Source organism: Crocodylus siamensis, chromosome 5, assembly GCF_052110815.1.
Source record: "Crocodylus siamensis isolate JL-2025a chromosome 5, ASM5211081v1, whole genome shotgun sequence".
NCBI classification, from domain to species: domain Eukaryota; kingdom Metazoa; phylum Chordata; order Crocodylia; family Crocodylidae; genus Crocodylus; species Crocodylus siamensis.
The window spans coordinates 161,212,486-161,227,846 of NC_143399.1; positions in this window are offsets into that span (position 1 = coordinate 161,212,486).

Consider the following 15,361-nt stretch of genomic DNA (forward strand, 5'->3'; position numbering starts at 1 on the left):
TGGGGCCTGGTGGGGATCCCCCCATGTTCCCCTCCCTCCCAGCATGGAGCCCAGGTCCAGCTCCCTGTGGCGGCGAGCAGGGACTGCCCAAATCTCTGAATCTTTTCCAAATCAAATCACAGGCTTTGAATTGATTCAGACCTTTTTAATGGTCTCCTGATTTGATTCAGATTCAGAGATTTGGCCACCAAATCGGGCTGAATCTGCTCTGAAGCAAACCAGCAACCAAAGCTTCACACAGCCCTAATATTTAATGTTCTTGGATAAAATGGATGGAGAGCACTGAGGAAAGTTTGCCCCAGTGGGAATGAGCGTTCAAATCTGAACCCTTGCAGTGCAGAAGCAATCTCATTGAGCCACCATCTAGTATATTTGTTTCTTCCCAATCCCACATCTCTTCCTCTTTTTGCTGCCCAGGAAGCCAGTTTCAAAAGGAGTGCTAGAGAAAGGATTGAATAATAGCTACCCTATGCCTTGGTGAATGGAAAACTGTGCAGGGAAGTTGAAGAGATGTAGGTTTAACCCTTCTCCACTAGGCAGGGACCTAAAACCTGGATCTCCTACTTTCTGGGCCAGTCCCCTTACTACTTAGCTAGCAGGGCCAACTCACATGTGACACATTTAGCTGCTGGTATAACATTTTCAGTACTAGTTCTAAAATCAGAGATGAGAATATCCCTTTAATTCTCTGTTTTGTCTCCTTAGAAAGAAATCTCTTTATGATTGCCTCTAACTATGATTCTATATATTGCCTAGCATACTGGAACCCCAAGCTTGGCTGGTAGATTCTAGGTGCCTTGTAACACAAAGAACAATCCTTTCACCCATATGTTTTTGTAGTTGAAAATAAATTGGTTTAAAGCAACCCCGGCTTTACTGTAGTATTTCTGGTAGCTGGGCTGTATATCTATTATACTTTGGTAAACATTATTTTTTAAAACCTACTGCTAGCTGTACCACGTATGGCAGATACACAGGCATGCCCCTTTCAAAGTCAACAACAAGAAAATCCAAGACATTCTTTCAACTGTTCAATCTCTCTTTCTCTCTCTCTCTCAGAGACGATTTGGCTTGCCTACTCAACTTGGGCTTATGTAACAAGGTTTGCCATGTATGTCATTGAGTAACTTCTTTGGAACTGACAAGAATGAGGATATGAAAAGTATTTTTAAGAGCATATTTTTAAGATTCCCACTTTCATGTAAATATTGAACACATTCCTAAGAACAGCCCTTTGGAGCTGGAAGAAATTCAAGAACAGTTACCTAACAATTTCAAGAACAAAAGGGTCCTAGTTTTTGTTTTCAAAAGAGAAAAAAATGCTGAGATTGAGGTTAGAGATTAACCATATAACAAGGAACACACATATTTGGAGTACCTCAAATACTGTGAAGTGATATATAGCAGAGATTAGAAAAATGTGGCAGCGAGCAATTAAAAGCTGGCCTTTGACTACAGTTCTAATGGAAATATAACCAAAGACCTAAGAAACACATGATCGCTACATCTCTGTAGCGTACCACACAGTGACATAGTGTGTTGCTATATCACCGAAGGGTAATATGTAGACGTACCCTTAGGGTCTGACAGTTCTGAGCTGCTCAATACCTAGCTTGTATGTAAGACCCAGGGGGATTCACAAAACAGGTGTTAGCCCATCTGTCTCACTTGCAGGATCTGGCAGAAATGTTCAGACCACATTTAACCGTTTACAAAACAAGGCTGAAGAGAGATGTGATATCTTATCTTTAGTGAGTGACTACTTATAGAGTGCTCATCTTGAATGTAAAAGGTCTGAGTTCTAGTCCAGTAAATACTAAGTTTAAATTACTTAAATAAAGTATTAGAGTAGGTACTGCAACCTTTATCTGGTTCCTCTCAGATGAATTCCCTAATCATTAGGGGCATTTGTACATGTTTGTGCTGCAGCACCAGGAGCTTTTAAAAATGCCCAGCGCTGTGGTGCATAGATCTGTATATACAGTGAAATGTGCATTAGCACTGAGAAAATAGCGGTGGCATGCTTTTGAACTAAAACAGATCAAAGGTATTTTCATTCAAAAGCGTGCCACCACCATTTTCTCAGTACTGAAACACATTTTGCCATTTCTACAAATGCATGTGACGCAGTGCCAGGTGCATCAGCTCACATGCAGAGCATACTCGATTAATCAAGTCTGCTCCAATGTGCTGGACTTCTGGTGTGTCAGAACAAACAAATGTATGTGTATAAATGTCCTTCTAGAGCCAGGCTCACTCTTCTGGCTTCCTTCTGGCCCAGTGAATACCTAACTCAATTCATCTCACAAGTGAGAAACTGGTGAAGCCCATCCCAGAAAATCCCATCACCTGCTGGTTTGAGTAATAGCACCTCACCCATCACATTTTGAAAGGACTGACCTTTCCTTAGATTTTGCAAGATATGGTCAGGCATCCAACAGTAGGAGAGGATTCAGGGTTGTGAAGCCCAGTTCAGAGATAGGCACCTTAATCCCTGAAGCTATGAACATATGTGCATTTGTAGTGCTGCAAGTACCACATGAGGCAGTACCAACTTAGAGGGCTATATAGAGTGTACATGTGTTCAGAGCCCCTGCCGCCCTCTCTTTCCCCCCGCCAGCTGAGTGCTGCAAAGTCCTCCAGCCAAGCGGGAGGGAACCTTTCAGTGAGCCTGATCCCTGACAGCCTGCCCTCTTGGTATCTGGGAGAGGGATTCAGGCAAACTGTCAATGATTGGCAGGCAGCACTGATCCCTGCCACCTCAGTAGGCAGAGCTGCAGACTCAGTCTCAGGTGGACTAAAGCTCTGCTTTTTGTGGGCCAGCCTGGTCCTGGCTCTTCACTCATTGTCAACAAGGTCTGACAGTGGCAGGCTGTCACTGAGGTTTCTCCAGTCCTTTCCCTCCCTCCCCACTTGGAGAGGAGCTGGATGCTGAGAAGCAAAGGTCTTGCTGTAGTGCTATGTGTAACTGTACAGACATACAAAACATGGTGCTACAGAGAAGTTCCTACTTCATCCAGAAACATTTTTGCAGCGTTTTCAACATTTTTGTAGCACTATGGGAGTCTGAATGTCTGAACGTCCACTTTTTTGTAGTGCAACAAGAGTGCTGAGTTATTTGATCCTACACTCTATAGGCTAGCTGTTATGAATCTCTTTCTCTAGGTGTCTAGCTTGTAAGTTGTGAATTTCCTTATGCAGCAGAACTAACATGCTAAAATCCTCAGCATTGAAGTTCTCCCAATGATAGAACCTTACCCCCAAATCTCTCTGCAGTAAAGATGGTACATACTGGGCACGTTTACACAAGATACTTACTGCTCAGTAGCCTAATAACACTGTGCAGTAGTATGCCAGGCAAAACCAGTGCTAATATGCTCCTGCACAGTGTTATTAGACCACTGAACAATAAGCCTAATAACTGCGTCAGTGCTACTACACAGTAGTGCAAGTAGCTGAGCATTAAATTAGTATTTGGTTAACCAAGTACTAAACTTAATATGCAGTAACTAGGGCACATTAATGAATGTGTAGATGTGCCTGCAAGCTGGCTACATGATAATTAATTTACATTGGTAATTAGACAAGCACAAATAAAGCAGATCTTCTGTTACCCAGGATATCCTTATGTAGTTGTGGTAACTGTTGCTATTCCCATCTTATTCCTAGAAGAACCACACCATATTTTTAAAGTGGTATTTCTAAGAATAACATGGTAACATCATGCAAATTTGACAGCAGTAGGGAAAGTCATACTCACCTTGGTACATTTGGAGTATAATCTTTGCACTTAATTTGAACTGCAGCTGCAGAATGGAAAACACAGTGTTGGTCTTGTAAATGAACTCTAAAGAACAACATTCATTGTTGCTGAATATACACAAGTTTTATTAAGTGGGACAGGTGAGGAATCCACTACACGTTATTACCTTGAGAATGGAAGATTTAGTTCTAACCACAAACTCTAGCAACAACACATTATAAGCTGAAGCCAAATGCCTTCCCCTCCTCCATCCTCCCCACCCCCCTTAACATTTAAACTCTTCAGTTCCAGATCAGCTTGGAGAACAATCAAAGAAAACTTTACCCAAAGAATCCAAGCCAGGATTTATATTAGAGCTAGAGTCTTTGGAGAGTTTTATCTTATGTTGCATACACAAATGGCTGTTGATTATGAATTTATTTAATCCAGATGATAGACTTTTACTTTTATAGTTTGTTAGTACATTTTAAAATTTCCCAATCATTTGAAATACCATGACCTGTCTTTCCTATAGGATTATATTGTCATGCAGCTTTATACCAACACAATGCCATGTATGACTGACACAAACTCAGGTCAGGTTCAATGGCATGCAGTAACTGGTTTCTGGCTAAGATGATCTTATTTTATTGAACAAATAATATTCCATGTCCTAGCAAGAGAAGACAGACTCTCATTTACTCAATTCTTCATACCACATTCATTTCTGAAGGCAGAGTCTGATCAAAAGCTTACTGAAATGGTAGTTTTTCCATTGACTCCAGACATAGACCAACCAGCAAACAGAATTAATGGACTCCATGTGGATGTTTATTGCAGGACTACAGACCTAACTGAGGACAAGATGTAATACATGAGTCAAAAACAATAGGAATAAAGTCATGAAGAAGAATGTAGAAAACAGTTATAAAATCATGCAGTTTGCAGAGCACTATTATGAATTTAAATCATTTAAAATTATTCAAAATAACCCCTAATTAAACCAATAACACCCCTTTTCTCTTAACGAAATGCCTCACTTCAACTTATTTTTTCCCCTTTTCCCCATCTGTATTTCTTCCTAGCATTAATCTCTATTTATAATCAAATGCATCTGATCCTCAATTGATGTAAGTCAGTATATCTGCCCTAATATCTATTAAATTATTCAATTAAATAATTGACTCATAAACTACATTTTAACTGTAATTCCCCCTGGCTGATCACCTCTGGCAAATCTCAAGCCTCTGCTGAAAAGCTCAAAGGCACAAGAGCTTTTCAGGTACTTGGTTCTAGGACGTTTGGACTAAATAGATATTTTCATTTAAATGTATTCTCAATACTGACTGAACTATTTTTTTGTTGAAGCCCCCTCCTCCCCCAACAAAAAGAGGGGCAAAAATCAGTCTGAGTCACATACACAGAGTAGAAAATTTCAGGCCAAATGTTTAAAATTAGTAAAGCTTTAGGTTTAAAATTGAAAGTGTCAGACATCCTTAACTGTAGGTCACAGAATCATGGGATCATATAAAAGCAGGGCTGGGACCTCACAAGGTCATCTAGTCCCGCCCCCTGCTCAAGGCATGTTATCCCTACCTAAACTGTCCCATTCAAGCATCTGTCTAACATGCTTTTTGAAAGTTTTCAAGGATGAAGACTGCACAACCTCTTTAGGTGGCCTGTTCCCATGCTTGACCACTCTCATAATCAGAAAGTTCCTCCTAATCTTTGGCCTAAATTTCCCTTGCTGCAGCTTGAGGCCGTTGCTCCTAGTCCAATCTCATATGACCACAGAGAAAAGCCCGTCTCCATCTTCTCCATATTTGTCCTTCAGGTGTTTCCGTCTATGTTGCCTATAGTAACCCAAAATATCCAGGTACTCAAAAGTATGTGCTTTTTCTGGGATTATTTTAAATGTACTACGCTACTTTAAAGTGAGAGTTTGTTTCTTTCTTATTTCCCATTGGCATCAGTAAAGTAGAAAGCAGACTCCAGGCTTTCTCTGGAACATTAAGCTGGATCCTGTTCAGATTGGAATTACTGTTGGACTTTGGATATAATCACCCAAAGTAATTCACATGAAGCTGAGTCAGGGAAAGGCAGCATGCTGCAGGAAATAATATTTTTTCATCTAGCTAATGGGACCTAAAGTGACAATACTGAATTGGGAAAGGAGCTCTGCAGTATTTGCAATGATATCAAGTGTAAGAAAGTATCAGCAAAACATGAATCTTGCCTCTCTCCAGTTGGCAGAGCTGTTCCCTTAGGTTCGGGGCAGAATGATACTTCCATGAAACACTCACCTCAGCCATAGCTATTTCTCCTGCTGACATAAGGCATTAAGAAGCACACAACTGTTTGGGGGAATATGTGCTACTGTCTCCAGCTGTCAGATTAGAGAAAGGATACTGTCCATATTTACTTGTAAAGCAGTTCTATCACAGTTGTGACTTAGATTAATTATTCACACTTTGTTTTTAACCCTGGCATTTTTTTTCTCTTCTTTTCCGATAGTCTTCAGAGCATAGCTGAATCCTGACTGACCATCTAAAGTAGTTCTCTGACCCACTCTTTCATTCATTCAGATGCATACCTGCTGGTTTGAATAACACAAGTATTTTTTTTAACCTCTTGGTAGCCTTACAAAAGCAAACTAGATTAGACAGCATGAGAAAGAGCCATACGAAGGGCTCTGCTCTTCCCCATTTGAAAAAAAATCTTCAGTTGCACCACTGACTATGAGAACCTTTATTAAAGCAACATGCTGTTTAGTATGGGGAAAAATAAAATGTCTTTCTTATAGAAACAACTGATTCCAAAAGTTCATATTTATACATTTCTGACACAAATATTCATCATCATTATTGACATTAGACTTTAAATTCAGTGTTAAAAATTCTAAAGTTTTTGAATACAGGACAAATTCCATTCCCCAAAAAACGGCATACTTACTTGTCCCTCACAAAACCCTGTAATTTTTTTTTTAATTTTTGTTTTTGAGCAAACAAATTGAATGGGTTTTTTTCCTAGGATTTCTGTGAAACTGGAAAAAAATTTTTGATGAAACTGAAAAAAGCCCTCTTCTGAAATTTTTCCCATTGTTTCCTGTCACTTCACCATCATTGTGAAATGAGCTCTCTGCAAGCCTGATCCCTTTCATAGAGCCATGCAGAGGTTCAGTTTACCATTACAGTTTAAATGAGACCCCATTAATCATGAGTTCAGAGTAATGAGGCAGTTATGCTTTAAAAAATTTTCAAAAGACCTATTTTAGTTACGCACTGTTTTTTGATGCAGTGTTACATTGCACTAAACTTGGAGAAAGTAATTTACTAAATAGATAAACACACGAAGCAAAACTTATGGATGCCTATCCCGGTCTCAAATAGAAATCTGCTTCTTTTTCTTCAGACTTCTGAAATGCATATACAATTGAAAAATAATTTATTTGTGGTTTAAAGTTATTTTTGATTTGATTCTACACTTTCAGACAGTTCTTTTAAAATCTGCCCAATCTACCCAATCACAGCCTTTTATGGCTAGCACAATAAATCTAATCACTATCATGCACACAAGGACAGTGAAATTAAGACAAAGGAACTTCTAGGGAAAGTTAATTCACATGCAATCAAAGGGTCAGTTTCATCTGCAGGTTCCTGGTGTTTAACTAGCTAGTCCTCCAAGCAGTCCACCAAGGCTTCAGATTAGAATCTATAAATGAAAGTATGGCTAATATTTCCTCAGCAGGTATTGAGTGATAAGCACCATTTTATCTGTAAGAAAACAGCTCAGATAATAACAGCTCAGTGAATGGTTACTAGAGCACAATCCAAAACATACTTTCCTGTTAGACTGCATCATTGTTGTGACCCAGCCAACGGGAGGATTAAAGTAGGCTGATTTGGCTGATTTTAAAGCCTCAGTCATTCTTCAAAAAAGGATCTCTAAATCTTGCGACTTCACACTTCAAACAACACACAAATAGATTTGTGGCTGTTCCAGCTGCCAAGAGTTTTGGCAGGCTGGCGGTGGCCCAGGTTCTTAAAAATGGTTCCAACCAATGTCCCATGATCACTATGTAAGAAAGCTTGATATTCAGCTCCCTTTCCATACTTTGTGGGATTATTGCACAAGCAGCGGACAGGGTCCTACCAGATCAGCAGACACAATGAATTACATGGAAGTTGTTCTAATGCTGGCAGTGACTTCTGCCTGTAAAGCTGCACCGAATAAATCACGAGTTCTGGGGATACGTGTGTGATGGTTTCTCAGAGCATACTGGGATTAAGGAAATATACAAAAGGACACTGAGTGGTGCTAACTTTATACAGGAGATGTATAAAGGATAGGAAAAAGCACAAGAGTCAAGAGAGAGAGAAATGGATAAAGAAGAAACTTGAAAGGCTCATTGATAAACAAAGATGTGAGGATGGGCCACTACTACCTCTAGTGCAAAAGGAATGTGCAAGGTGTCTTCTAAAGACACCAGAGGAAAAAAGAAGCCTTTTACTTCCCTCCAAAAATACTAGAAAGAACAGAACAAGGAAAGGAGAATAAAGGAAAATACCATGGACGTGGTAAATATTAGTACTGACAAGCATTAGTATTGTAAGCTATCGTTGGAAGTCAATGGGATTCTGTACAGGACAAGATAGATGCCCTGATTTCAGGATGGGGGCCTATGTCCGGCAAGTTGCCCCCTCCCCGAGACTGGCTGCTGTCGCCATTACTGCTGGCTTCTGTGGGTGGTCACCACTCATCACCCTTCCCCCCCCCCGCCAACACCAGCACTGCTGCAGCTGCCTGCGAGTGGTCCCCAGTCAGCCTGCCCTCAGCACCGATGTCACCACGGCCACCTGCAGGTCGTCTCCGCTCACTGCCACCACACCCCTGCCACCAACACCACTGCCTGCGGGTGATCATTGTGTCCCCCCAGCCTCAGGAGGCATGAGTCATTCATGCCTATGTCTATAGTTTAAACCAGACTTAGACTTTTTTTCTCTCTCTCTCAGAAAGTAACTCCATGGAAGTACAGCAGAAGTGAGTGCAAAGCTATAAATCCCTTCAGGAAATATGTGCACATGGAAAGTTGTTGAAGCACAGGGGCATCAGCAGAATGCTGAGAACAAATTCAATCATGTAGTCACTCTGGCAGTGCCCCTTATTTAAAAAATACTCACAAAGTTCCCACAATTTTGGCCCTGGTGCTTGGTTTCTTTGGACATTACAAACAGTAAAGATTATTCTTGTACCTGAATTAGTTGCTGCGTTACTTACATAAGGGAGGTTTTGTTCTTTCCTACCCAGTCTGGAGAGGGTTCAGAGGAGGGCCACCCACTTGGTGAGAGGGCAGCAGGAAAGGTCCTATGAGGAGCGACTGAGGAACCTGAACCTGTACAGCCTCAGCAAGAGGAGGCTAAGAGGGGTCCTGGTGACTGCCTACAAACTCATCAGGGGAGAGCAACAGCAAATAGGTAGAGCCCTTTTCTCCCCAGCACCAGCTGAGGTGACAAGGAACAATGGTAATAAGCTGATGGAGAATAGGTTTAGATTAGAGATCAGAAGGCAATATTTAAACAGTTAGGGCCAAAATCTGGAACCAACTTCCCAGGGAAGTGGTGCTCACCCCTACCTTGGGCAAATTCAAGAGGGGGTTGGATTATCACCTGTCTGGGGTCTTGTGAACCCAGCATTCATTCCTGCCTGTGGCAGGGGGTCAGACTAGATGATCTGTTCAGGTCCCTCCTGACCCTAGCTACTATGAAACTATGAAACTATTTTTGTGTGATTGCTCAGACATTCTGGGCTCAGGTCAATCAGTACCTTAGATACGTGGCTTTCAAAAGGTGGTGTAGAGAGCAAGAGATGGGTTTGACTGTAATACTTTTGCCCATTTTGAGTAGCACCTTACCCAGCAAGTAGTCCTACTGAAAAAAGTGGAATAAATACCCAATATGAGTAAAGGTTTCATAATCTAGCCCTTAATAAGCAAGTCCCCTGTTCTTCAAAGACCTCAGTGTAACTCTTTACAAGTGACTGGTAATAGAGCTCAATTATCTTTAGTGGGGATTTGCAACAGTGAAGGTATCCAACAGTACCAATACAGAGAGCATTACAGAAACTAGTCTGATTTATGCCAGCAGGCAATCTGGCACCAAAATAGTAGGGCAGAGGTTCCCAGAACATGATATATAGAACAGCTGGAAGTAGTCTGCAGCAAGCCAATTGTTCACATGAGGCTGGCACCCTTCCTTGTTTCTAGTTGTTAAATTATATTATGAGAAGCTAAAAATACATTCTCTTTTCTTAATACTGTTTTCCCATGTAACCATTGGCTGTAGTTGTCACACACAGCTGTACTGTGAATATGAAGTATACCCCTCCTTCCTGCCATGCCAGAAAAGGATGAGTTGCGCAGAACATGTGACTCCTTTGCAGCAGTTTACTTGTGCAAAAGAGCAATGGCAAAGCTATAAATCTGGATCTCCCAGTGCCAGCCCCATGACCATGGAGCTGATGCTGGGATATAAGGGTGTCCAAGCTTGGGCCCCATGATCATGGGGCACAGTCTGAAAGATAAGGATCTCCCAGCCTGGATCCCACAAGGACGGGGCTTGGGCTAGGAGATAAGCATGAGTGGCAGAAAGAGACGCTATCAGGGGCAGCGGTAGGGCTGCAATGTAGCCCGGCCATGGGCTTCCGGTGGCTGCAGCAGGGGTGGAGAGGGGCACACGCATAGTGGTAACACAGGGAGTGGGGTTGGGGCTGGGGCTGAGGCAGGCGCTGCACAGCTGGGTGAGAGCAGGACATGGGACAAGCTGTGAGTGGCTCATCCAGGGGGCACAGCTCCTGATGCAACATGCTCCTTGGGAGGGCTTGAGGGAGCATGTGCCCCCAGATCTGTATGGGGGGAGGCAGGCTGTCACTGTGGGCTGGGGCCAGAACTGTGCTGGACTATTTCTGGTGGGGGACTGATCCAGGCTGCACTCAGGATGGCTCCTGGAGTTTCTTGGGAGGAATTTGTTCCCAATTCCTTAAGACTTTCATGCACACAAGATCCATAAGGCTTCAATGAACACAAGATCACCCCCCACACACACTGGGACCCCCTCACGCCCCAGGGGAGTCACACCCAGGCCAAGGGTCAGTGAGGAACTAGTCAGGGAACTTCTGGAGGGACTGGATGTATTTAAATCAGCTGGTCCAGATGATCTTCACCCCATAGCGCCGAGGGAATTAGCTGAGGTCATTGCAGGACCCCTGGCACAGCTTTCCGAGCACTCATGGTGCTCTGGTGTGGTGCCAGAGGACAGGAAGAGGGCCAACGTGGTTCCCATCTTCAAAAAAGAGAGGAAAGAGGACCCAGGAAACTACAGGCCAGTTAGTCTTACCTCAATCCTGGGCAAGCTTTTTGAGAGAATTATCCTGGAACATGTCCACGAGGGGCCAGCGGGGGAGGTTATGCTTAGGGTCAACCAACATGGGTTCATTAGCGGTAGGTCCTGTCAGACCAACCTGGTGGCCTTCTATGACCAGGTCACCAAATCCTTAGATGCAGGGGTAGCAGTGGACATAGTTTTTCTGGACTTTAGAAAGGCCTTCGACACTGTCTCTCACCCCATTCTCATAAAAAAACTTGGGGACTGTGGTGTCGACACCTACACAGTCAAATGGGTCGCTAAGTGGCTGGAGAGCCGCACCCAGAGAGTGGTGGTGGATGGGTCATTTTTGACCTGGAGGGATATGGGCAGTGGGGTTCCGCAGGGCTCGGTCTTTGGGCCCACACTTCACCAGAAACATCTTCATCAACAACTTGGACGAGGGGTAAAAAGCACCCTGTCCAAATTTGCAGATGGCACTAAGAGGTGGGGGGATGTGGGCATGCTGGATGAGAGGAATAGGCTTCAATCAGACATAGACAGGTTACAGGCATGGGTGGATGAAAACAGGATGGGTTTCAACACTGACAAGTGCAAGGTGCACCTGGGGAGGAAGAACCAGCACCATACCTACAGGCTGGGGAACTCCCTTCTCATCAGTGCAGAAGCAGAAAAGGATCTTGGAGTCATCATCAATGCCAAGATGAACATGGGCTGGCAGTGTGGGGATACAGTCAGGAAGGCCAACCATACCTTGTCATGCATTCACAGATGCATCTCAAACATGTCCAAGGAGGTGATACTCCCCCACTATGCAACATTGGTTAGGCTGCAGCTGGAGTACTGCGTCCAGTTCTGGGCACCACACTTCAAGAGGAATGTGGACAACATGGAGAGGGTCCAGAGGAGGGCCATTTGCATGATCGGGGGCAGCAGGGCAGGCCCTATAAGGAAAGGCTATGGGACCTGAACCTGTTCAGCCTCCACAAGAGAAGACTGAGTGGGGATCTAGTGGCCATTTACAAACTGGTCAGAGGGGACCAGCAGGCATTGGGGGAGTCCCTGTTCCCCTGAGCACTACAAGGAGTGACTAGAAATAACGGTCACAAGCTGGCAGAGGGTAGAGTCAGACTAGATATCAGGAGGTGCTACTTCACTGTAAGGGCGGCTAGGATCTTGAACCAACTTCCAAGAGAAGTGGTGCTGGCTCCTACCATGGGGGTCTTTAAGACAAGGCTGGGGACATTTGACCCCAGTACTTTTTCCTGCCAAGGCAGGGGGTCGAACTTGATGATCTGCTCAGGTCCCTTCCAACCTTGGCACCATGGCTTCTTTTCTCACCCTGAAAATTGCATGTCCCCCTCCCCCACACTCTCTGGGCAAGCAGCGGGGCTGGGGCTGGGGCTGGGGCTGCTCTTCAGTGGGATTGCCTTTCTTGGCAGCCTGGCTACAGCAGCTCCTTTGCTGCAGCTGCTGGCCCCAGCCCTGTGGTACAGGCAGAGACCAGTGCTCTGACCCCGTGCACCCCGCCCTGGCTCCAGGCTCACCTATCCTGGCTGAGCAGTGTAAGTAGGGGAGAAACTGCTGCTCAGCATGGGGGGAAAGTGGCCCCTCCCCATCCCGCTCCCAGCGCAGGCACCTGGAGCTGGCACCAGGCTGCTGTGTGTCTGCTCTGCTGTCACCACTGCCTCATGGGGCAGCCCAGAGGGGTGGTGACATGATGGAGGCACAGGGCAGTCCCAAACAGGCTCTGGGCAGCTGCACCTGGAAGCACTGGCAACGGGACAGGGAGGGGCTGGTTTCCTCCCCACCACTGCTGCTCAGCCTGGACAGGCAAGTCTGGAGCTGGCACAGGGTGTGAGGGGTCAGGGATGTGCATGCTGCTCTCTGCCTGTACTGTGGGACTGGGACCTGTGGCAGCAGCAAAGGAGCTGCTGTGGCTGAGCTGCCGAGAAAGGCAGTCCCACCAGGGAGCAGCCCCAGCCCTGCTGTGTGCCCAAGGAGTGGCATCTCAGCCTGGCAGGACTGAGGTACATGCTGGGGGCCAGAGAAAGCCCCTCTGCAGACCAGATCCACTTAGCCCATGGTGCCTAGCCAAGCACTCACCCAGCTGCTGGAGCAACAAGGGGGGAGTAACTGTGATGGGGTAGGAGCCCCCTCCCGGTGGAAGGGGGGCAGGCACATTCTGGGGTAAGGAAAGTGGCAACAGTGGCGGTGCTGAGGGGGGTGCTCTGGCCCCCTCTGTGCCCTGGTGCTGCTGCAGACAGCCCGCCGCAGCGCTTGCCACCCCACAGCAGGGGCCTCCAGTGGGAAGGGGTTCATGCTGCTGGACATTATAATGGGCTGCTTCCCCCACCAAGGGCCCTGCCTCCTCCCACTGCAGTGGCCCAGTGGGGGCACAGCCAGCCCATAGGGCCCCTTTGTTGGGGGTAGGTACAGGGTTATTCCCCCTCCCTCTGTTGTCCCATAGAAGGGACAGCAGGGGTCTATTTTACCACAGGGAGTAAGCACAGCGATGACAGAAGGGGGGCATACCTTGCTTCCAGTAGGGGTAGAGGGGTATTTCTGTTGCTACCCCCTATATCCTCTCTGCCTCAGGGGCCATGGTGCCCGCTAGTGCAGCATGAAGGGAGAGCACCGAGCAGACCCGGCCCAGGTCCCTGCCGGTGGGACAGGGAGGGAAAAATTAAACCCCTCTCTGGCCAGTTCAGCCCGGACTGGACAACGCCCCCCTCCGCCCCAGCATAGTGTCCCTGCAGCCAAGGGTGTGCTCTAGTGCCCCTGGCTTCTGCCCTCAGCAACTGCAGGCATGTGCCCACATGTCTGTTCTGTTATAAACCAGTTCACTCTCTGCAGGTTAGACTAACCTGCAAAGGGTGACTCAATTCAGAGTCCGGTTTTTTGAATGTCTGTCCTTACCCCAGGAGTGCTAAGTGTAATCCTTCAAAAGTAAAACCAGCAACATGTCTTCTCTATCACTCACAATTCTTTCTCACTTGTTTAAATATTCAGAATTGCATTTGAAATCTGCTTGTGTTTACAATGGTGATGACTGACAACAGAACATATAAAGAAAGACAAAGTATGGTGCTCATATATATATATGAATTTATTTATTTTAATATATATAAAATTTTAAAGTCATTTTCATGTTCTGGAAGGACCTGTTTTATGATTTTTAATCACTGGAAAACACACCTATTGATTTCAGTGGGACTTCAGGCCTGTAATAAAGGCATATTCTCATACTGGGAAGAATGGAGGTTGAAAAATGAAGTCTGGATTTAGACCTAGACTTATACTTTCTAAAAATGTGTAATTATTTAAACGAGCCTAGTTGAGGAAAAATGCTAGTTTTGAGAAATTATTCTGGTTGTAGCATCTTGGAACCATCAAAGACATTACCAAAAAAAATCTTTCTGCAGACTAGAACTGTATGCAATTCTTCCTCCTCATTTAGTTTTCTACTGTCATATTTGGCAGCATTTTACTGCAAGATTCCTGTGGTTAAGGTTCATGTGGTATTCATTGTAACTGTACTAAAGACCATTAAAAATTAGATCCTTTGGTTGCACTGGCATCATGGGTGATCCATTGTTCTTTGGTAATTAAGGGATTCTGAAGGAAATGGCTTTTACATTTTCTTCTCTTTTGCTTCCCACCATTCCTCTGCATGAGTGCAGAGTCATTTTAATGCTAGAGGGCAGCTAGATTTAAGTGCTTGCTTTTGCACAGCAGCAGAAATAAACTAGAAATGAGGCATTATCTCCACTGATTCTCCCTGCTGGTCTACCTGCTTTTAGTGTTTACAAGATGCAAATATTTAGAACTGAAATCTTTAAAGGAAACTAAAATGACTCCAGTGAATGAAACAATTTAGTACAATAGCCTCTACTCAGTCACATTTCTCTACTCAATCACATTTACAAAATATACATGAGTGCTTTGAACATCATCAGGAAAACACAAAACTACAGAACTAATATTTGTTGTAACATATCCTGCATGTTTATAAATAAGTTGGAGAGTAAAAGGAACACAAAGTCTGAAAGGGAGCCATATATTCATAGTCAAGTAAAGTCTCTTTTTCTTCAACATTATGCATATCTTTAGTACTTACAACTTCTGTTGTACTGTGACACACAGAGCTCTGAGTAACAGCTATAGAGGTGGTCTCCAACCTTTGTAAGTAGGAGATCATCTTTGGCATTTAAAGCAACCCAATATCTACCATACACCA